The sequence below is a fragment of the Manis javanica genome, chromosome 9, assembly GCF_040802235.1.
Source record: "Manis javanica isolate MJ-LG chromosome 9, MJ_LKY, whole genome shotgun sequence".
NCBI classification, from domain to species: Eukaryota; Metazoa; Chordata; class Mammalia; order Pholidota; family Manidae; genus Manis; species Manis javanica.
In genome coordinates, this window is record NC_133164.1 from 18945979 (window position 1) to 18969190 (window position 23212).

Below are 23212 nucleotides of genomic sequence, written 5' to 3' on the forward strand. Positions count from 1 at the left end.
AGCTGGATACCTGAGCAACCCATTTTTAACTTAAGATCTCTAAAGATTGGAAACTTTGGTATTTCAAATGTTTGCTTTAAGTCAAGCACCATATTCTTCAGGGAAATATTAGGAAGGACGATTACATGGATACCTATATAACATCATACTATCCATTGTTATCACATGATATAAGAATCAAGAAGAGTAATATAAGAATCAGAAGGGTAATATTCTTAGTGGGGCCATTAATAGTTGTCTTTGGAAAATGACAACTGCTAATTATAAGAATGTGTCACATTTACCCACTTTTTTTTGCTCACAAAAACCCAAACTTTAAGCTTTCTACATGTGGCCTTTTAGAGGTCAGTCTATGTGCAATGAAAGCTACCTATTTGGCTGGCTTTCTAGAGTCAGTCAATAAAGAGCTTTTTACCATCTTCATTTTCCTTGTTTCTTGTTTCTTTTTTTCCCTTTTCCCCATCTCCTGTGTGTGTACTGATGAAATGAAATGAATTGGTAAGCTTTTTTTTCACACATCACTGCTCCTTCTGTAAATTCTACCTGGTATGGAGACCCAGAACATTTTCTCTAAATGGAACTGCTTCCAGGATTTTGCATTAGATCAACAGGACTTGACATAGTGTGTTCTGAGAATGAATAATACCAACTATTTAAAAAATTTTTACAAAACATATGTAACACTATTAATTGTTGGGGATTATATACAATCTCAGGATCAAAATGCAGTTCTGGATTATTCTGACATTTATTTTTATGTTGGTGAGATACACGTGTGCCTCTCTATGTGTACATGTGATTTCTGATTTTTTCCTTGAAAAGAACACAAGAACAACTGAACAGCAGCAGTATAGTATGGACATACCTTTTCGGTTTGTAGAACAAAGTTTAGAACAAAAATACCATGTTTTGTTGGCATTTTCTCCAGCAGCATATTGGTTTAGCAGGCATTTCAGGTTCTTTATCGTGATGCTCAACTGCATCTATTCCAACGAATGTTCTCTCGCATCTCGTTAGAAATACCACCCCTCTGCCTGAAGCAAGTGCTTTGGGTTCTAATAGTCATGGTATTATGCTAAGTTTCTCAACTTCGGCATTTTGGGGTGGACAATCTTTGTTGTGCGGTCTATTTGCTGGTATATACCTTGTGGAATGTTTATTTTAGTAGCATTCCTAGCCTCTCTTCCCTCGATACCAGTAGCGGCCTCCCACACCCCACCCAGTCGTGACCTCCAGATAAGGCTGAGTGCACGCTGGGTGACAAAATCATCCAGTTAAGAATCACTGGTATAGTGGAAAGAAGTCAGCACTTGGTATAAGTTAAAACTGGACTAAATCCCTCTTCTGTTATGGATACATCACGGGCAAATTAACCTCTCTAGGCTTCAGCTGATAACGCTCACATTTGCTCCAAAGGTTAAAGAATAATATACAATATACATATATATAAACCTGCCCACCGCCTAAAAAACAGTGGCACTCCTTAATCCTGTCAACCCTGCCACAGGCCACTTTTCTCAAAGGATCAGATCAGGGGCACTTACATTTAGAAGCCTTACTTTTACTCCAGGCCTTTTAGCATCGTGGGTAATGTTTCTTACAAGTCACTTCCTGGCCTCCCAGGACTTACTGGTTCTGTGGGCTGCCAGTGTCTGAGCCCTCATCAATCATACCATTCCTCTCAATGAGAAGAGTCAAAGTGTGGGCTTACTTTCCTGAGTATACCTCTACGGGGTGACTTCCTAGAAGATAGAGAAGCTTCTTATTTCTGCCTGCTGCCTTGGACTTTGCCTTGCACTGCCTGAGGGTATAAACGAAAGGAGGTGTTATTCTCAGGATGTGTTTCAGAGGGCCACTGAGCAGCCTCTGTGGCTCTCTGCTCACTAGCTCCTCGACATTGAACACCTCGTTGTTATGTTTTGTATTTAAAATTTCAGAAAACAATAGGTCCCAAAGCAAAACAAAATAAGAGCAATGACATTAGAAACGAAAATAATTAACCGTGTATTTTTTTCAAGTGTTTCCAAGTTTCCCTCTTGTCATTCACACTGCGTGACTGCATTTAAAAGTCTTGCTTTTTTGTAGACCTTTTAATCCCAACCATACTCTCTGAAATAATTCCATTGTTATTAAACATTATGCTATGTTCATTTGTTATTTTGTTTGGATTTTATATCACTTGTGGTTACCAAGAATAACAAAATTGTTAAGTACTGATGTGAATGTGACAAACTGTGGGGAAAGAAGACATAAATCAGTAAAAGTTAAAAGGCACAGAAAGCATCTAGAGAGATAAGGCAAAGATGAAACAAAAAGAAAAGGAAATGAACAAGTATCCTGTTGTTCTAATATCATTTGTTTAAAAAATTTTCTTTTTGCCATTGAATTTATTTTTTGCCTTTGCCTCCAATCAATTATCATATAAGGGTTGATGTGTTTCTTTATTCTCCATTTTGTTTCACCCAGATTTATCCATTTGTCATTACCACATTGCCTTTACTACTATACTGTTAAGGTAAATGTCAGCATCAGTTAGTGTGTCTTTCAAGTATTCACTTTACTTGGAAGATTGTTTTGACTACTGAGTCCTTTGTATTTCCATTGAAATGATAAAAGTGTATGTTAATTGCTAGCAAAAAGTCTCCTTTGATTATAATTAATAGTATGTTGAATTAATGAATTGATGTGAGAAGTAATAACTTAAAATGATGGAATCTGCCAAGCCAGGAACAGAGTGTACCTCTCCATTTATCTAAATTTTGCTTAGTTTCTCTCAGAATTGTTTTATAGTTTTTAAAGTACAGGTCTCACATATATTTGGTTCAAATTACCCCTAGGTATTTTATATACTTTGACACCATATTGAAAATGGAATTTCATGTATTTCAATTAGTTGTTTTTTATAGAGATATATATTTTATTTTTGTCTACTGATGTATCCCAAGACTTGCTAAACTCTTCATTTTCATAGTTTGTTGATTTTCAGGATATTCTATTTAATTATGCCATCTTCAAGTTGAGATAGTTTTTATTCTTTCTTTCTAAATATGCTTTAAATGAACCTTCATTATTCTTATTGCTCAGAATAATGATCAGTAAAATTATTAAAGATAGACATCCTTGCCTTTCTCCCAATCATAAGACGAGTGTGTTTAATATAAGGGAATGGGCTACTTGAATAAAAAAATTTTGTTTAAAATGCATAATTTAAAATGCCATAGATCATAAAAAAAGAAAATGTGAAATCTCCCATCCTTCCAAACTTTAATACCATCAACTATATAAATATGCCTAATAAAAGAAGAAAAAATTAACACTAAAATATAAGATTATAAAATATCAGAGGCAATTCTTCAAATAATAAATACAGTTTGCTTTATAAAATATTATACAGTGTCAGTCTGATTCTTAATAAAAGCAAGTAAAACAAAATAGTGAGATTCAGTCCACTATCTATATTGATAAAGAAGTACCAATGTTTGTAAATGGCTTTGGAAATATATACTTTCATATTCAATGTTATTAGGTACATTATATTTTAAATCTTCTCTGTAGAAAGTTTTGGAAATATATATTAAAATTCTTTAAGATAGTAAACGCTTTTGACCAGTACTTAAAACTGGATCTTAACAGTTTGAAATAAGATGATTTAAATATTTGTGAACAAAGGTGTTTATTGTGGACAAAGGCTATCTTTGATAGCAATGTGAAAAATATGAATATCTAAAAAAAAAAATTTGTTAAAAAATCACGATCCATGTGTGAAGTGGCATATTGCATTTTTTATAGTCTTTGATGCCATTATATTGCAAGTTATTTTAATCTTCTCAGCAAAATTAAGATATGGAATACCTTTTTTTAAAGTGAGGGGAGGATCAAGAGCCTCACTGAAGCCAAGGTCAGATGTTGAAAGATTGGTAGTGTTAAGACAAGGAGTTAAATTTATTCTGCGAATCTTCAGTTTCACCAAATGTGCTTCATCAGCAGGCTTCACTTAGTGGATGGCTCCTCCTGCTGCTAAGGCCGCAAAGCGAGGGCTCTTCCTTGACTCCTGGTTTTGCTCACTTCTCATATTCCAGCTATGAGCATGTCCCATTGTCTGTTCACTCAAAACGTGAGGATTCTAGAAGTCCACTGCGGCTCCCCTGCTATCAGGGTGGGCCAGCTTGTATCCTCTCTTGCCTACACTCATCTCCAACAGTACTCCTAGATTCTCTGTCATAAATTGCTATTTTAAAATATGTCAAATCACACAAGTCCTTTATCCCAAACACTCTAATACTTCCCAATTTCACTTTACAATTCCTCCCCATGTCTTTACAATGGCCTATAAAACCCTGTATGATTAACTGCTAACATTTTTGTATCCTCTCTTGCTGTTTTTATTTTGCTTCCTTGGCTCTTCTTATGTTGTTGATCCTGAATTCAAGCATACTCTCACTGTGGGTTCTGATCTTATTGCAAGGTTCTTTTCCTAGATATATGCTTGGCTAAATCCTTCACCTTCTTCAGGAATATGCTCAAATCTCATCTTTTCAATGAAGACTGAACACAATTCAATAAGGCAACTCATGCCATTTCCCTCCCCTACATTTTAATGCTTCTGACCATATTTACCCTATCTACTGTTGTGCTGCTTTTCCATAGAACTAATCACTTCCTCACATACTACATAATTCCCTTATTTCCAGAGGTTAATGTTCCCTGTTTATCTTTTTTGCTTGCCATGCTTTGCATGTGCGTGAGTCACTATTTTTGGTCTTTATATTTTCAATAATGTATCTCAGGCCCAAAATGAATACCTAGCACACGGTGAGTATGTGATAAATATTTATTGAATGAATGGATGATTTTTATCTTCCTTCACAATGAATTCACATCTAGGTGCTCATAACCTATTATATGTACAATACATTTTAGTTTTCAATCTCTTTATCTTTATTGTCTCATTTTAACCTTGAACAAGCTATGCTTTTTCTATCTGGTTAACTTGTTTTTTTCCCAAATTTACACAACTCGAACTTGTGCAACTTTAACTTTACTCACAAGTATAATAAAAGTGGCATGTATAGTCAATAAGAACTTAATGTAAACCAGAATTTCCACACTTTCTTGTGAGAGTTCTTTGGAACTCTTTTGGACCATCAAAGAAAAGAGACTGAGGACAGGCAGAATACAGCTGAAAAGAAGTTTTGTCCTTACTATCTGATTCAAGTGCAAATAAGATGTTTGTAAAAGTGCTCTTTTGAAGGGGTAACATAGTGTGAATTTCAAAAATAGTTGTTAGTATTACATCTAAGTAATTAGCCTTTGCAAGATAGTTGATTTGAGTGGAGCTGGAATATTTGGGAGCTATCTGTGTATCACTAGCATTCCTAGAATCTGCCAATGTACAGCAAATACTTGCATCCTTACAGCTACCATGTAGTCTGGCATATGTTACACTATAATTTTTCTTTTAAATACATGAATGATTGTATTCATACCTATACCATGGACCCTGCAAGACAGGGAATCAAACTGGTAAGGTCTCATATGGAAATGAGGCAAAATACAGAATGATTATTATTCGAGTGGGATCTGCATGGGCATAGAGTTCATCTCTGTGGCAACTATGGATGGATCTTTGAGTCTCTCAGCACTGGGCCACCTTAAACCATGTCTAAATGCTTATAAGGTTTAAGCAAGTGCAGGTACCTTATATGACTTATTCTAACTAAAAAAAAAAAAAATTAAACTGATATCCTGATGTAGTGTAAGTGAAAGGGAGTAAAGGATTTAAGTAACCTCGTGGGACTGGGTACTTAGATAGGAAAAAAAATAGATATTCTCAATTAATTTAATATCACTAACTCCCCTTTCTCTCCCTATAAAACTCCTTTCAATTTTTCATCAATTTCCTAAAATGCAAATGCATTTGCCATCATTACCCAGTTGACTTAAGCATTTTATACATCTTTCATGATTTTAAAGATAGTTCAGGATTTTAGCTTTACTTAGCTCTTAGCACACAACTTTTCCCAATCCTCTAGAGACAGTACAGCAAGTAAGTGGACAGTTTATCTCCTCCTGTTAAGATGCAATATACTTCTTCAGGTTTCTCCCACTTATCTCCCTTATATTTTCAGTGCAGTCTGGTTTCTGTGCTCTTTCATTCCATATTTTACCACAGAGCATTACAATGTAATCACACAAGAGTGTAATGGAGAATATTTTTTCTATCTGCCACTTACTGTGGGTCCTTGGAATCATGGGCTCTACTTTCATTTTTGTGTACAGCAGAATGCCAGGACCACAGTGATCCATGTGCACACACACACACATATAAAAAGAAAATCAATGAGGACACTAATCTAGATGTTACTTTTTTTAGGTTCTCGATATTTTTGGAAAATCCTGACTTATTGTCATCAATGCCATACCCCAGTATTTATTTTTAAAAAACAAATCAATATTATAGTATAATTAACCAAGCTCAAAACTTACTCATGTGACAAGTCTGTAAAATGTATGTTTCATCAGACCAAATACCACAGTGAATTCACTTCTTAATTTTTCACTTGATGGAAATTTAAAAGTAATTGAGAAGGCAATTCAGTTACAAAGAGAAATAACTTGAAACAAAGCAGTGAAAAATTAAAATTGGCCTCATTTAATCACTTCAATTATAATTTATAATTATAATTTAATTATGGTTTAATGATAGCAGGATAATGGTCTTCATTTAAATTAAATGGAAAAAAATTGCTGATTTTTTTCATGTAAGAGCTGACTGGAACTCATCAAATTACAATTCTATAACAATACATATTTTTTAATTATCTGAGCTTTGAAGCTTATGATTTGTCTGTAAGGCAAGAAAATGTAATCATTTACATATATATTAGTTGCATAAATAAAAATAAACTATATACATATGTATACACATAGATACTGTCTAACTATAGTATTTCTTATTTTTAAATAACCTTTTATTGTTATAACTTATTTTTTTAAATGAGTAATTAGTTTTATTTAATAAATTAGGTGACAAAATTTGGCACACTGATTTTCAATATCTATTCAATAAAGTAAGTTCTTGAAAAATTTAGGAAAGTTTTTAAAGATATTGTTTAATAATTGCTTAAGTATGCAACTTAATTATAATCAGCACAATGACAAAACTGTGAAAAACACAGCTGTATTAATTTTTAGTTAGAGGGCCCACTGAAAGCAAAGTGTGTATTTTCTCCCTCCATTGTTTTGAACCATTAAGGATACCCAAGGGGATACTCAGCTCTTTAATTAAATTTGAAAGTTTCCCTAGTGTGCAGAAGGAGTGCTTTGAAGCCAGTTTTTCATATGAAAATACCCATGCCTTCTCACAATTTTCTGCCCAGGATCAGAATGTAATTCTGAGTTGAAATAATTATTGATATGAAAAATGAGTATGGCCTTCTTGCTTTTATGGAAAATATATAGGTCCTTTCAGACATATCTTTTTTTTAGTTGAATTAAATGTTCTACTAAAGACCTCTAGGTTTTTAGCAAAATTCTCAATAATAACGGTTCTTAAAAGTGGAAATATTTTCAATATCTTATTCAGTCACTCTATCTCATTTTAAAATAATAAAGCAACCTGGCCCAGTAAACACTGAAAAAATATTTACATGATCGTTTTGTCTCAATGAATACTAACATTTTCTCCATTTGAGAAATATTTAGAAGGGATGCTCTAACATGGTCAAATTTGTGCTCATGACTCCAAAGAAAGAATGAATGAATGAATGTTCAAGGAAAAAAATCTGTGTCCTATGAAAGACTGTCCCATCCAAATCTATAACAAAAAATGAAAACTTATTTTCACATATCTTGGTTTCTGTAACTGGTGATAAGTAAAGTGGTTTGATTTTGCTTTATGTTTTTCAGATCCCAAAATAAGTTTCCATAATTAGAAATCAAGGAACAAACTAACAAACCCCAGAAGAGTTGTCTCCCCAAAACCTGATGTATGGTACTTTAGAAGATGGTAATTTCTATGGTGAAAATAAGGTAGGAAAGAGGATAGGAGGTGTTTGAGTATCATTAGGAAATCACTTAATATTGCAGGAAATGATCACTGAGAAGCTGATGCTGGAGCAAAAACTGGAAGTCCACGAAGGAGTGAACCAGGAAGAAGTTTAAGGGAAGAGTATTCCAGACAGAGAGAAGAAAATGTGCAAATGTCCCAAGTGGGGAGTTTGCTAGGCATTTTTAATGGGAAATTATAAGGTACAAAGAGTGGCTGGAACAAAATAGTAAGTGGGTTCAAGGAGGTGTGGGAAGCCAAATTATGTAACACCTTATAGACCTTCATGAAAAGAAACGACATGGGAGGGGCCGGTGGGATTTAATATAGAAGAGAAACAGGATTTGGATTAAAGTCTTAATATAAGAACACTTAGGATGACTAAAGAACACTGTAGTCCCTCTGTTCAAAAGGGACTAAAATGAAGCAATGTTAGGCAGAGATATCAACAATAACAGTTCACATTTACATGTTTTTCTTATATTTAGAAAGTATATCAGAAAGCATGATGACGGTTGACCTGTAAACTAATTTGAACCCTTGAAATTTTCATTTGATTATCAGAACTTTGACAGACGTCCACTTGTGATGGTTTTATGCAGTGTGTTTCTTCCTTTTATATTTCTAACAGTTATATTCACACAACTGTTACAGAGTGAGACCTACAGAATTGATTCAAAACTGCATGGAACTTCAAATCGCCAGGATGTCAAGAAAACTGTTAAGAAGCAGGCTGACCATTAAATGATACTTAGTAGGATTACTGTTTAACCCTATACACAGACAAAAGAAAACTCGAAATGGATCAAAGACCTGAGTGTAAGTCATGAAACCATAAAACTCTTAGAAGACAACATAGACAAACATCTCCTGAATATAAGCATGAGCAACTTCTTTCTGAACGCATCTCCTAGAGCAAGGGAAACAAAAGCAAAGATGGACTCATGGGACTACATCAAACTAAAAAGTTTCTGTACAGCAAAAGACACCATCAAAAGAACAAAAAGGCATCCTACAGTATGGGAGAATATATTTGTAAATGACAGATCCAACAAGGGGTTGACCTCCAAAATATATAAAGACCTTACACACCTCAACACCAAAAGCAAATAACCCAATTAACAAAGGGGCAGAGGATATGAAGAGACAGTTCTCCAAAGAAGAAATTCAGATGGTCAACAGACACATGAAAAGATGCTCCACATCACTAATTATCAGGGAAATGCAAATTAAAACCACAATGAGATATCACCTCACACCAGTAAGGATGGCCAGCATCCAAAGGCTAAGAACAACAAATGCTGGTGAGAATGCAGAGCAATGGGGAACCCTCCTACACTGCTGGTGGGAATGTAAGCTAGTTCAACCATTGTGGAAAGCAATATGCAGGTTCCTCAAAAAACTAAAAATAGAAATACCATTTGACCCGGGAATCCCACTCTTTGGAATTTATCCAAAGAATACAACTTCTCAGATTCAAAAAGACATATGCACCCCTATGTTTATCACAGCACTATTTACAATAGCCAAGATATGGAAGCAACCTAAATGTCCATCAGTAGATGAATGGATAAAGAAAAGGTATACTCCATATGCACAATGGAATATTGTGTATATTCCATATACACAAGGGAATACTATTCAGCCATAAGAAACAAATCTTACCATTTGCAACAACATGGATGGAGGTGGAGGATATTATGCTTGGTGAAATAAGCCAGGCAGAGAAAGATGAGTGCCAAATGATTTCCCTCATTTGTGGAGTCTAACAATTAAGCAAAACTGAAGGAACAAAATAGCAGCAGACTCAGAGACTCCAAGAAGGAACTAGTGGTTACCAAAGGGGAGGGGTGTGGGAGGGCGGGTGAGGAGGGAGGGAGAAGGGACTGAGGGGTATTATGTTTAGTACACAGGTGTGGGGGATCACGGGAAAAACAGTGTAGCACAGAGAAGACACATAGTGGCATCTTACTACACTGATAGACAGTGACTGTGATGAGGTGTGGGTGGGGACTTGATAATATGGGTATATGTAGTAACCACATTGTTTTTTCATGTGAAACCTTCATAAGAGTGTATATCAATAATACCTTAATAAAAGAATGATACTTAGTAATGTCTGTATATATGGTTATATCCAAAATAAATAAATAACAAAGATAAAATTACAGGGATTTGCATGTAAATTTTTTCTGTTTCCTTTCTCTCTCTTTCTCCCTTTCTCCTCCCTGCCCACCTCTCAGTGGAGTAAGAAATCATGTGTGGACATTTCAGGCAAGAGTAAGAATTTAAAAAACTAAAAAAACTGTCAGTAATGTATTTGAGTTAAAGGCTCAAACTCATTTCAAATTTCGTAGAGTTCTCAGAGGAATCGCTAAATGCTAATTTGTATTGGAATTGTAGAGCTGGAGAGGCCTTACCTCACACGTAAGTATCAAAGTATATTAATAATGACACTTAACTCAGAACAAGTTCAACAAATGTCAATATTTAATTAAAGGGATAGGAGCAAATATTGGTCACTTGAATAGTTGTCTGATTGTTTACAAAGAAAACAATCCTATAATCAACCTGGTCTGATCAAACAGCTGAAAAATGGATCTGCACCTTAAAAATCAAACAATGGCATAACATAACGGAGGCTACTTGAGAACATAATAAAATCACAAGACTTATTAAGGCCTTTGTCAATAATATCAGAGCTGTCTATCTTCAGTGCATTATGAAATCATGATCTACCTAGGGGAAGATGCTCATGGTATGTGTGAATGCTAATTCAGAGGAAAAATAGGTACTTTCAATAATTTGTGGGAGTGATAAACATTTTATTCAATCTTATCCCTGAATTGTATGTGTGAAGAAAGCAGGATTCAAATATGGTATATAACTTAGCAAAGAGCAAATGATTACCAACAAATATGGTCTAGCATCTCAGTAAATATTAGCAGGTATTATGTGCTTTCTAGCTCAGTAGGCTATCATTCCTGAATAAGGGTGATTTGGGATAAGTTTTGTTAAGTGGTCATTTGTAAAAAGCTGAATAAAAATGCATAATTGATATAATAGCTAAGAATAAATATATTTCTCTTCAATTATATAAGAACAAAAACATGATACAAAAACATGAAAAAAATACACCTGTTTTAGATTATGTCATCCATTACCAAATAGGAAATTCAGGTAATTAATATACATTTTAGCATTTACCTAAACTATTGATGGTAGCCAACATATGAAATAATGTTAAAGACAATATCTCCTTTTTTTCAGCATTGACAATATTCAAAATTGTACCTTAATTCCTAATCTTTTCAAGATAGTAGAGAGTTTCTGGCTGAGCATTAACGGTATCTCATTTTGAAACTGGCATCCTTCCTTGGAAATCTCATCATTTTCTGTGTTTCTTTATACACTGAAGAAATTGAAACACCTGATGAAGCACCTAACCATTTAAGATGGGTAAAATTATATTTCATCAGACATGCAGAAACAACAAAAAAGAATGACTTGCATTGGCTTTGAAAAAAAATACTATCTGATTATAAACAGATTTGTACAAGGAAGGATAATATCAAATTTTCAGAATAAAGTACAACCAGGAAAAAGGTCTACCTTTTTTATTACTACCTCATTATGCTGACTTTGGCCGAGGTCCCACAGACCTAGTCTGATGAAGGGATAATGAGGAGCTCATCCTTTCCCGTTTCTTGCCCAGTCAACTCAGTGTTGTTCAAAAATGCCTGTAACTCTCTTTTGGAAATTCATATTACAAAGAGTTCTCTTTTTTCCTTTTACATTTTAATGCATAAGCATGCAATTTACGGAGATTTTGTTAACTGTATGACATCAGCATGTTATATAACATTGTTAGCATAAGATTGATAACAGTATCCCCCACTTAATAGTTGCTATGAATTTTAAATTAAGTAAAGTATAAAAAATATGTGTCTGGCACATTGTAGAGCTAAATAAATCTCATTCATTTGCATTACTGCTAATAATGATAGTTTTTAGAGTAATGATTTAAGTGGTATATAGGTTAATGTGCTAGGTTAGAATAGATAAGGAGATGAATTAGAATGTGCTTCCACCTTAAAGAAGGTTATAATATGCTCTGAGAACAAATATTCCCATACAAATGGCTTGGACAATGGAAAAAAAATTTAGTCAAGTTATTTTGAAATTTTTGGTACATTTGCTAATGTGTCAGTATTTCAGTTAGTGTACCCATAGTGGGCTGAACATGTTGGTTGATTTAGCTTACCTAAGATTGTTCTGTAGCAAATCTATTTAACTCTTCATGTTGACAAACTGTTATATACTAATAACAGTTTCATTTCTCAGGGAAAAATGCCCCATACGTTTCTTTGCATCCCAGGTTTCTACTACTACTTATCTGTGCCCTTCGTTTATGAGATTATTTGAAATGTGAACATCAATAAATGCCAAGCCACATCCAAATAAGTTTTAGTGAATTTCTAATAATAAATACAGATACAATATAATTATTAGAGAAATAGGAATAAAAGTTGAGTGATAAATTATGGATGTTGGAAATGTTATTATCCAGGCAAAATATGTTATAATAATACACAGTCTCCAGGCAAAATATGTTATAATAATACACAGTCAGGTAAAATAGAAACCGAGGCTTAGATCATCCCTGTGTGCAGAATTAATCTGCAGATGCCACATGAAGCCAGGCAAGGCCAGGAATATTCTGGCTTGCTGCTAAAATGTTGACACCAGTTCCGAATCCAAACTTCAGAATCCAGCATCATAATCTATGAAAATCACATTCCAATGAAAAGGCCTAAAGGTAGCAGAAATCAGGCATTAGTAAACCTAAGAACAAAAACATATAAAAATACACAATAAATGAAGAATGACTTTTGAAAATTATTTATTTTTCAAATTACATTATAATGTGTTTGTCAGGATAAGAAAAATTATAAAATGTTGCCTCAAATCACGAAATGAATCAATCTGACAGATAGATTGGTTTAGTATTACCCATCTGGATGCAAAAAAGACTGCCAATATCAACACTTCTGATTTTGAATTAGTTGTTACTAAGCTGTTCATTCTAACAGCAACTGGACAGCATGCTCCATTGTTGAGATACCAGCATTTATGATGAGACAAAGACTATATCGCCAGCATGGGGAGACTAAACCATGCTCACTGTGTGGCTTCTCACAGAAAAAGGGGTATTTTCAGTTTATCTAAAAAATAGACATTTATGTATAAATCAAAGTTAAGAATGTTTACAAAATACTCCTGTTTTTCTCCATTCAGATTGCTTCGTCAAATTCCCATGAATCACAAGCTGTTTTTGTTTGTTTAAATGGCACCCTATTTCTCTGTTTATAAACGTAAGATTCAGAACAATGTGTGAAAAATCTTATAAAAATATTCATCTTCTGAGTCCTCCCTTCTTCCCAAGCCTTCCTGTTCTTTCCACTTTCCCTCTTATTCTTGTTTTCTTCTTCCTTCCTTCCTTTTTCTCTTTCTCCCTCTTGCCTCTCCCAGTCCCCTTGTCAGAGGAGCAAGACCTCATGTGTGATCTTTTTAGGTAATAGTTGAGAATTTTCAAAAATTATTTTGGCAATAGGTACCATTTGCTAGCAGTGGTTATAGGACCTAATGTATTATTTCAAAGATACTTCAAACAGAAAAGTAACTAAAAGACTATCAGAAGTACAAGGAGAAGGGCAGAGGAATCAGTTTGAAGGCTTTTGAAATAGTGCATGTCAGAAACCATGGTATGTATGAATGAGTTTGTAAATTCCAATTTTTTTAAGAAAGCAATACCATGAAGCTACTGTAAAATGCTCTCAGCAAACAAAGACACCTGATTGCTACAACATCCTTACTTGTAAGAAAGAAAACTGACTATGGATTTCACCCAATGATCATATCCGCCACCTGGAGCAGTATAAAATAAATCCCTATCTTCTTCTACTTGACAATAACACTTTTCCCACATTTTTTTCAACTTTTAATCTTATTTTCAAGTAATACCTTGATCACATTTAAGAGGGTATAAAATGAGTGCCTTTTCTAAAAAGTACCTCATAGAAACTCTATGTAACCTTTCTGTCAGGATATACTTTTCTCCTCCCCAGTTTACCACCATACTAATGTTAATGGGAATTATACCTCCACTCTTTTTTTTTAGAGCTTACCACTCAATATATACATGCCTGATCAATATATTAATATTGTTCACTTTGGCCAGTTTCTAAAATTTACATTCATAGAATCAAATTGTACCACACATCTTTAACTCAAGATTTTATTTCTAAGAATTAGGTATCTGATTGTGTTTGATTATAGTTAATTTATTTCCATTACTTTGTAGTAATTCATTGCATGGTGCTACCACAAATCAGTTTTAAAGACAATCCTTTAGTCTTTTCTAAATAATGTTGCTCTAAACATTCTTAGATACATCCTAGTGCATAATTTAAGATATAGCCTACAAAGTAGAGGTTCTTGGGCTTAGCATATTAGTATCTTAAATACATTATACAATGACAAACTGTTAGCCAAAATGATTGATTATACCCTTTACACTTTCATAGCAATATAAAAACAGTCCTATTGTGTCATGTATGTGCAATAATTTGATCATGTTAGATTTTATTATTTTTGGAAATACAAAAGGAATCAAACTGTAACTTATTTTGGCTTCAACTTGAATTTCAGCCATTATTTAAAGAGAATTGAAAATTTTGACAAATGTTGGGAAAATTCTTCAAAAAAAGCTCTGCCAATTCACATTCATCCACAGTGTCTATTTGTCTCAGCCTTAAAATAACATATGTATTACTGTATATTTTGGGATATATTATAGGATAATAATTGTGTCTGATTACTGCTTTAATATGCATTAAAAAGACAAGAGATATTATGAATAATTATGTGCCAACAAAATTGACAACCTGGAAGAAATGAATAGATTCCTAGAAACATACAATCTACTAAAACTGAATTATGAAGAAACAGAAAATCTGAACAGATTAACTGGTAAAAAGATTGAATTAGTAATCAAAAACTTTTCAATAAATAAAATTCTACGATTGGATGGCTTCACTGGTAAATTATATCCAACATTAAAATTAATACCAATCCTTCTCAAACTTTTCCAAAAAAAAAATAGAAGAGGGATTTTATGAAGCCAGTGTTACCTGTTAACAAAAACAGACAAGGATGCCACAAGAAAAGAAAATTATGACCAATATCCCGAATAAACATAGATGCAAAAATCCTCAACAAAATATTAGCAAACCAAATTCAATAATACATTAAAAGGAACATACAACATGATCAAGTGAGATTTATTCCAGGGATGCAAAGATGGTTCAACATACACAAATCAATGTGATACACCATATTAACAAAATGAAGTATAAAAATCATATGATCATCTCTACAGATGCAGTAAAAGTATCTGACAAAGTTCAACATCCACTTATGATAAAAATTTTTTAGAAATGGGTATAGAGGGAACACACCTCAACATAATAAAGGCTATATATGATAAGCCCATAGCTAATATCATACTCATTGGTGAAAAGCTGAAATCTCTCTAAGATCAGAAACAAGACACCATTTTTTACTCAACTTAGTATCGGAAGTCCTAGACAGAGCAATTAAGCAAGAAAAAGAAATTAAGAACACCAAAATTGGAAAGGAAGAAGTAAAACTGTCACTATTTGGAGAAAACATAATACTACATACAGAAAACCCTAAAAACCCCATCATAAAACTGAGAAGTAGTAAACAAATTCAGTAATACTCAGGATGTAAAATCAATACATACAAGTTGGCTGTGTTTCCATACACTAATAACAAACTACCACAAAGATAAATTAAGAAAACAATCTCATTTATAATTGCTTTAAAAAGAATAAAATACCTAGGAATAAACTTAAACAGGGAAGTGAAAAACTATAAGACTTTAGGGGAAGAAATTAAAGACACAAATAAGTGGAAAAGTAGTCCATGCTTATGGTTTGGAATAGCTATTACTTTTAAAATGTCCGTAATACACAAAGCAATCTACAGACTCAAGGCAATCCATATAAAAATTCCAGTGGAATTTTTCACAGAAATAGAACAAACAATCCTAAAATTTGTATGAACCATGCACGACCCCACATAGTAAAGCAATTTAGAGAAAGAAAACAAAGCTGAAGGTATCATGCTCCCTGATTTTAAATGCAATTACAAAGCATAGTAATTAAAATTGTATGGTATAAACATACAACAGACACATAGACCAATAAAACAGAGTAGAGAACCCAGAAATAAATCTATGAGTATATGGTCAATAATTTACAACAAAGGAGCTGAGAATATACAATAGGGAAAGAGTTTCTTCAACAAATACTGTTGGAAAACTGGACAGCCATGTGCTAAATAATAAAACTGGATCACTGTCTTACACCATGCACAAAATTTAACTCAGAATGGATTTGAATGTAAGAGTTGAAACCATAAAACTCCTAGAATAAAATAGGTAGTAAGCTCTGTGATGTAGGTTTTGGCAATCCTTTTTTGAATCTGACATGAAAAGTAAAAGTGAAAAAGCAAAAATAAACAAGTGGGCCCACATCAAACTAAAACACTTCTTCACAGCAGAGGAAACCACCAACAAAATAAAGTCAACCCACTGAATGAGAGAAAATATTTGCAAGTCATATATTTGATTAATATCCCAAATTTATAAAGAGTTCATACAACTCAACAGCAAAAACAAAAACAAGATGATTTATAAATGGGTACAGGTTCTGAATAAACATTTTTCCAAAGAAGACTTACAGATGGCCAATAGACACATGAAACGATGCTCAACATAATTAATCATTAGGGTTATGCAAATTAAAACCATAATGAAATTTTTACCTCATACCTGTTAGATGGCTATTATCAAAAAGATGAGAAATAATAAAAGTTGGCAAGGCTGTGGAAACAAGGGAGCCCTTGGGCGCTACCAGTGGGGATGTAAGCTGGTGCAGCCACTGTTGAAAAGTTCGGTGGTTCCTCAAAAAACTAAAAGTAGAACTACCATACAATCCAGTAAGTCCACATCTTAAGTATATTGCTTCTCTAATGTTTTATGTTTCTTATTTTCCCCTGAACTCTACCAGCTCATACATTTCCTCAAATGTTATCCTAGTTGTACTTGAGCTTTGAGTTTTCATTTGAAGGAAAGCACATGGTTCTTGCATGAGTTGAACACATGAGAAATGTTTATTGGAATTTTGTATATTTTGGCAATGTTCTTCTCTCATATAACCAGAACTAAATTTTCTTTTGTGCTTTTTCTTCATTGAAATATGATTCCTGTATTAGTCCTTTTTTTGACTTACTTGTTTTTGAATGATACAGCTCTAAGCAGTGTTGCCTCGTAGAGAGGGGTCTGCAGCTACAGCGGAAAGCTGGACAAGCTATAGTTTCTGGTCTGTGCTGCTTTCTCATCAGATCTAATGATGAGAATATTTTCCCTCAGATCTGCTGTGTCCTCTGTTATAAGCATCCCCTTCTTTTGTTTAAGAAGAGCTACCGATCATATACTGACCAGCTTATTGGTCCAAATATACAGGCAACCATCTTACTGCAAAGATGATGCAAATTACTTTTTCTCTTTACCGTGTTGCCACTCTGTATTGATTGGGATTCAAGAATTTGCTCATGAGCTGCTATGATTCCAGACTTCTCTGTTAGATTGATTAGAAGAATGTCATGAATTATACCTTTCTTTTATTTTTTTTTGTAAAAATTACTGTAGCTAAGATTTTATGGAATGAAAACTATTTGAATTATATGCTGTGCAATGTGAGATGTCTCTGAGCACAATGTAAAATCTTTTATTTATTAATTGTTTTTCATCATTCTTAGCTGAAGATAGAAAGGCATAAGAAGCAGAAATTATTTTGCCAAATTCAATCAGGATTCCTCTGAAGTACAACTTTTCAGTCAATAGTGGGAAATATTTTTCAAGCTTGTCATATATCATCATATTGTATTCTTATACCCAACAAAGTTGTAAATCATTTGATTTGTTTTTATTTATTTTTTCTTGTTTTCTAAATCTGGCATTTACTCTTTTGGAAATGTCCTTCTGTAATTTGTCCTAAGCAATCATAGAGATAGAACCAGAAAGTCCAAGTTTTTTTTTTCCAAAGAGTCTTATCAATTGAATTTCTTGAAAATAATGAATGGGAATCATAGTAGACAGTACAAGTCTAGGTGACATAAAGGTAGAGTAGACGTGTGTAAAAGTGGATCTCTATCTTGTGTGAAACAGCAAGAGCCATAGCATAATGACTAATTTATACCTATGTTTGATTTTTAGATTTGAAAAGAGAAAAAATGTAAACATTTTGAAAATAATCAAGTTATGCCAGGTTGTATTGGACCGATCTCCATTTGCCCCAGATTCTCTCTCTACTCTATCCTTCTCCACTATACACCTTTCTTCAAGACCTGTAGGGATTACATAAAATGCCTGCCTTGCTCTTTGGCTTTCAAATGGGTTCAGACATAAAGAAATACCAACAGAAAATGATGGTGAGGCAATATGGCTTCATTAGGAACGCAGTCATATATAATATATATATATATGATCACACACACACACACACACACACACACACACACACACACACACATATATATATATATATATATATATATATATATATGAACATATTCCTAGGGGGGCTACTTTGAAAGGTATTTATGATATTTATTAATTCAAAAATACATGAATGAGATTAGTCCTGTGTGTCAGGTATTTTATAGCCTTGAATAATTTTTAAAACATACATGGCTGATTAAGACTAGATATCACCTATGAACGTGTAAAGTTTATCTTCTTCTGCTAACTACAACCACCACATGTAATAAGACAGGAAAAGGGATGTCAGGAATTGTAATATCTGATGCATAGTTGATGTAATAGATCTTAAATTATTTCATTTCCCTTGATGTTTAATTATAGTATATCAAAATGTGGTTTCTACTTAAGAAATAATACTTAAAATTTTAAGTATTATTTAAGTATTTAAGTAACTTAGAATTTTCTCTCTTTAATTTTAGGTAGGATTTAACTTGATATATGGGAATTTGTTTATTTAAGATTTGTAAAATTAAAAGCAAACATGTTACAATCTATATTAGTTTATTTCAATATATTTACATATACTAAACAGTAAAAAAAGTTACAATTAATGAGAATATATTTTATTTATTAAAGAAGAAGACAGTTAGTAAGGAAAAGCCCCCTGTTTTGTAAACTGGGCAATTTGCATTTATATTTTTTTCAGAATGTGTAAGAGATGTTGAATTTTAAAATCTGAACCTCTTAAGTTCTCAGAAGTGTAGAGTTCATTGCATACTCTTTCAGTTCAAATTCAAAGAAGTTAATTCTATTTAGCTCTCTGGAAGAATACTACATTAATTAGCAGTGTGCTAATTAAGGCTGCTGGTGAGAAGGGCAAGTCAATTAAGATATAGTAGCTACTTCTCTTTATTATAAGCAAAGATATATCCTCTGAGTCTGCCCTGTTTAAGATCTGAAATAAAAAAAGTGATAACGCTTCATCTATTCTTTAAACCATTTTTACTTTGACTCTACCTTTCTTATTTTATAGGCTAACTAGATACAAAAAAAAAAGTATGTGCTCAAAAAGAATAAAAGAATAAAACATGGGATTAATATTCTAGTAAACACAGTAGCACTCGGAAGGTAACAATTTTCTTTTTCCATCATTTGTTTTCCCACAAGTCACTTGAAAATTTAATTTGTCTCCAGCCCCTGCCAATAAGCTTTCAAAACTATTTGACTTTCTGATGTTTCCTGCAAATCCTGTCTGCCTACCATAAACTTTGAAATTGAATATTTTTTTGAGGGGATGGGAATTCTTTTTTTAATTCTAGAATTCTGGAAACTAAGGGCCACATTTATAAACACAAAAATTAATGCAAAAAAGAAATATTGCAACCTACATAGGCAGATCATAGGTTAGCTGTTCAAGTGTGAAATAATTTATTTCTTCTTGGAAAGTGAGCATTACCATTGCTTTGGAATAGGTAAATCAGAAATTTTCTCTTAAATATTTCTCCCAATCTTATCATAATTTTGGATATGCTTTAATATTAAGATCACTGCAACCCAAGTATTAGCTTGGCATGTATATTTGAAAAAAGTTAGACTAAATAACATAACCATGTAAAATAAGACTAAAAGTTACATATATTCATAAAGTACCTGCCAAAGTGAATTAGCCCCCCAAAGAAGGAATGATAAAATACACATGTGTTCACCACTTCTTGCAATATGACATGCTAAGTATCTGTCGGGGGAGCATACAAAATTGCTGGGGAAATATGAAAAAATATATTTCTAAAAGCCTGAAAACTTTGGTGAACAAATCCTTACTGAAGATGTGAACATATATTGATAAAATGAGTAATAAAGTTACTTTTGCTTGAGAATGTTTGGTTACCTTGGTGATGTTGCACTTATGTGGTCTCCTAGCATCAATAGACAGAAAGATAAGCTAAGAGTCTACTTAGAAGGGCTGTCCAGCCATGCTCAAAATATAAAGGCTACACTTGTGTTAAACTTGGGCTCCGGAACCCAGAGTAGCAACAATTGCTTGACTTTGAATAGGGAACTCAAATGAGGGAAAAGCCCTTTCAAAGGTGTAACCATGAGACAAACATAGCATGGATTTTTTAACTAAATTTTTTGCTGGAAAGACTCATGTTGTAAAACTGGTTTTTTAGGATCTATAACACAACTAAAATCTGCTGAAGGTGAAACTTCCTAATAAAGATAAATACACACACCCACACACACATGTACATACTATATGATCCAACATAATCACTCTGCTGCCATATTTGGAAGAGAATCTTTGCCTAATCCTAAAACATGAAATTGCATCCTATGTTTTCTTGAAGAAATTTCAAGTTTAACACTTATATCCATGGTGTATTTGATTTAATTTTGTGTATAGCTCATAGTATGAATCAAGGTTTACTTCTTTGCATTTGGCTAGTCAATGATTCCAGCACAATAATGAAAGCTTAATCTTTCTCCATTAAATTCCTTTCATTCATTGAAAATCAGTTAATCCTTCTTCTGTTCCATTGATCTATTAACCATAATTTACATCAGTACTCTTTATTGATTACTGTAGTTTTGTGTTATGTCTTGAAGGTAAGTCACTTTATGTCCTTTTCTTAATGATGCTTTGGCTATGCTTGTTTCTTTGAATTGTCCCAAAGTTTTAGAAATTTTGTCAGTTTCTACACAAACCCTGTGAAAATTTTGCCAGTTATATCTCTGACTCTCTAAAAGAATATCGAAGAGAATTGTCATTTTAACAGCATGGATTTTTTCAATCCATGAAGAGGAAAATTCATTTATTTGGTCCTTTAAAACTTTTAACGACAATGTTGTATAGATTTGTACAGGTATTGTGCATATTTTGCCACATGTATTCCTAAATATTTCATATTTTGATCCTATTTAAATGGTATGTTTAATATTTCAGTTTTCAGCAGTTTGTGTCTACTATACAGAAATAAATTTTATCTTTATGTATTGATGAAAAGACAGATAAAGTGGTCTTTCATCAAAATCAAAACTTTGTCTTTCAAAGGCTCTATCAAGAAAGTAAACAACCTACAGAATGAGATAAAATACTTGCCTAACATGTATCTGACAAGGGAATTGCATCTACAATGTATAAAGAACTCTTACAACTGAATCTTAAAATGACAAATAATCCAAATGTATGAATAGACTTTTCTTTAAAGAAGATATAAAAATGGCTAACAAGCTCATGAAAAGATGTTCAACATCATTAGTCATCAGAGTAACACAACTGAAAACCACAACGGGATACTACTTCACACCTAGTAGAACGGCCATCATATAGAAGATAGTGGTGGTTACGATGTGGGGAAATCAGAAGCTTCGTACACACGGTGGGAATGAATGTAAAATGGAACAGCAACTTTTAAATACAGTCTGGCAGGTCCTCAAAATGTTAAACATGTAATTAACTTTTGACTCAGCAGTTCTACTCCTGTACTCAAGATATACTCAAAAGAAATGAAAGCATTTCCACACAAAAACTTGTACACAAATGATCATATAGCTGCATAATTCATGATAGCCAACAATTTGAAAAGAAAAAACCAATGCCTGTCAACTGATACACTGATAAACAACGTATAGTATATATTATATGATGGAAGATACACTGGAATCTATACAATGGAATATTATTCATCCATAAAAATGAAGTATGGATATATACTGAAAAATGTATAAATCGTGGTAACATTATTCTAAGTGAAAGAGAACAGTCGCAAAAGACCAGACATTACATAATCCCACTTACATGAAAGGTATGAAATAGGCAAACGTATAGAGACAAAGTTGGCTACTGATGTCTTAGCGCGGGGATGGGGGATTTCAGTTAGGAGGTGATAGAGTCAAGGGTTTCTTTTTGAGGTAATGGAAATTGATTGTGATGATGGCTGTACAAATCTGTAATATACAAAAAGGCTTGTATTGTATACTTTAAATGGGTGAATTGCACATGTGAATTACACTTCAATCTAGCTGCTACTAAAAAAAATTACATCTTAAGAAAATCTAGAAAATACTTTCTACTATTTTGTTTACCTACAGACATATTTGTTTCATCAATAGACTTTAAACATTTTGCAAAATAATTTTCTTTCAAGTTCTTAGAGGAAGGCATAATAAAAACTTGTTCTTTTAAACTTCCCTTGTTCCAGAGGTATTTTAGGTTAAATATCTGATATGATGCATAAACAAGGTATTTCAAAGTTTTATAACAAGGGTCTTAATTAAAATTTGCATTTACTAGTACATATATACATACATAAAGTTTATTGTGTTTTTTTTACAAAAGAATGAATTTCAAGCTAAATGAATTCAAACTCTAAAATAGTTTGATTAAAATAAATCAAATATTTTAAAATGGTAAATATGTTCAACAATGTTAGTTACTTTTTGTAGAATATTAATATGTGCTGCTAATCAATGTTTGTGTTTCCAGGTTCTTAAATTAGTAAAATGTGGGTTTAAATGTGGCAATGCCAGGT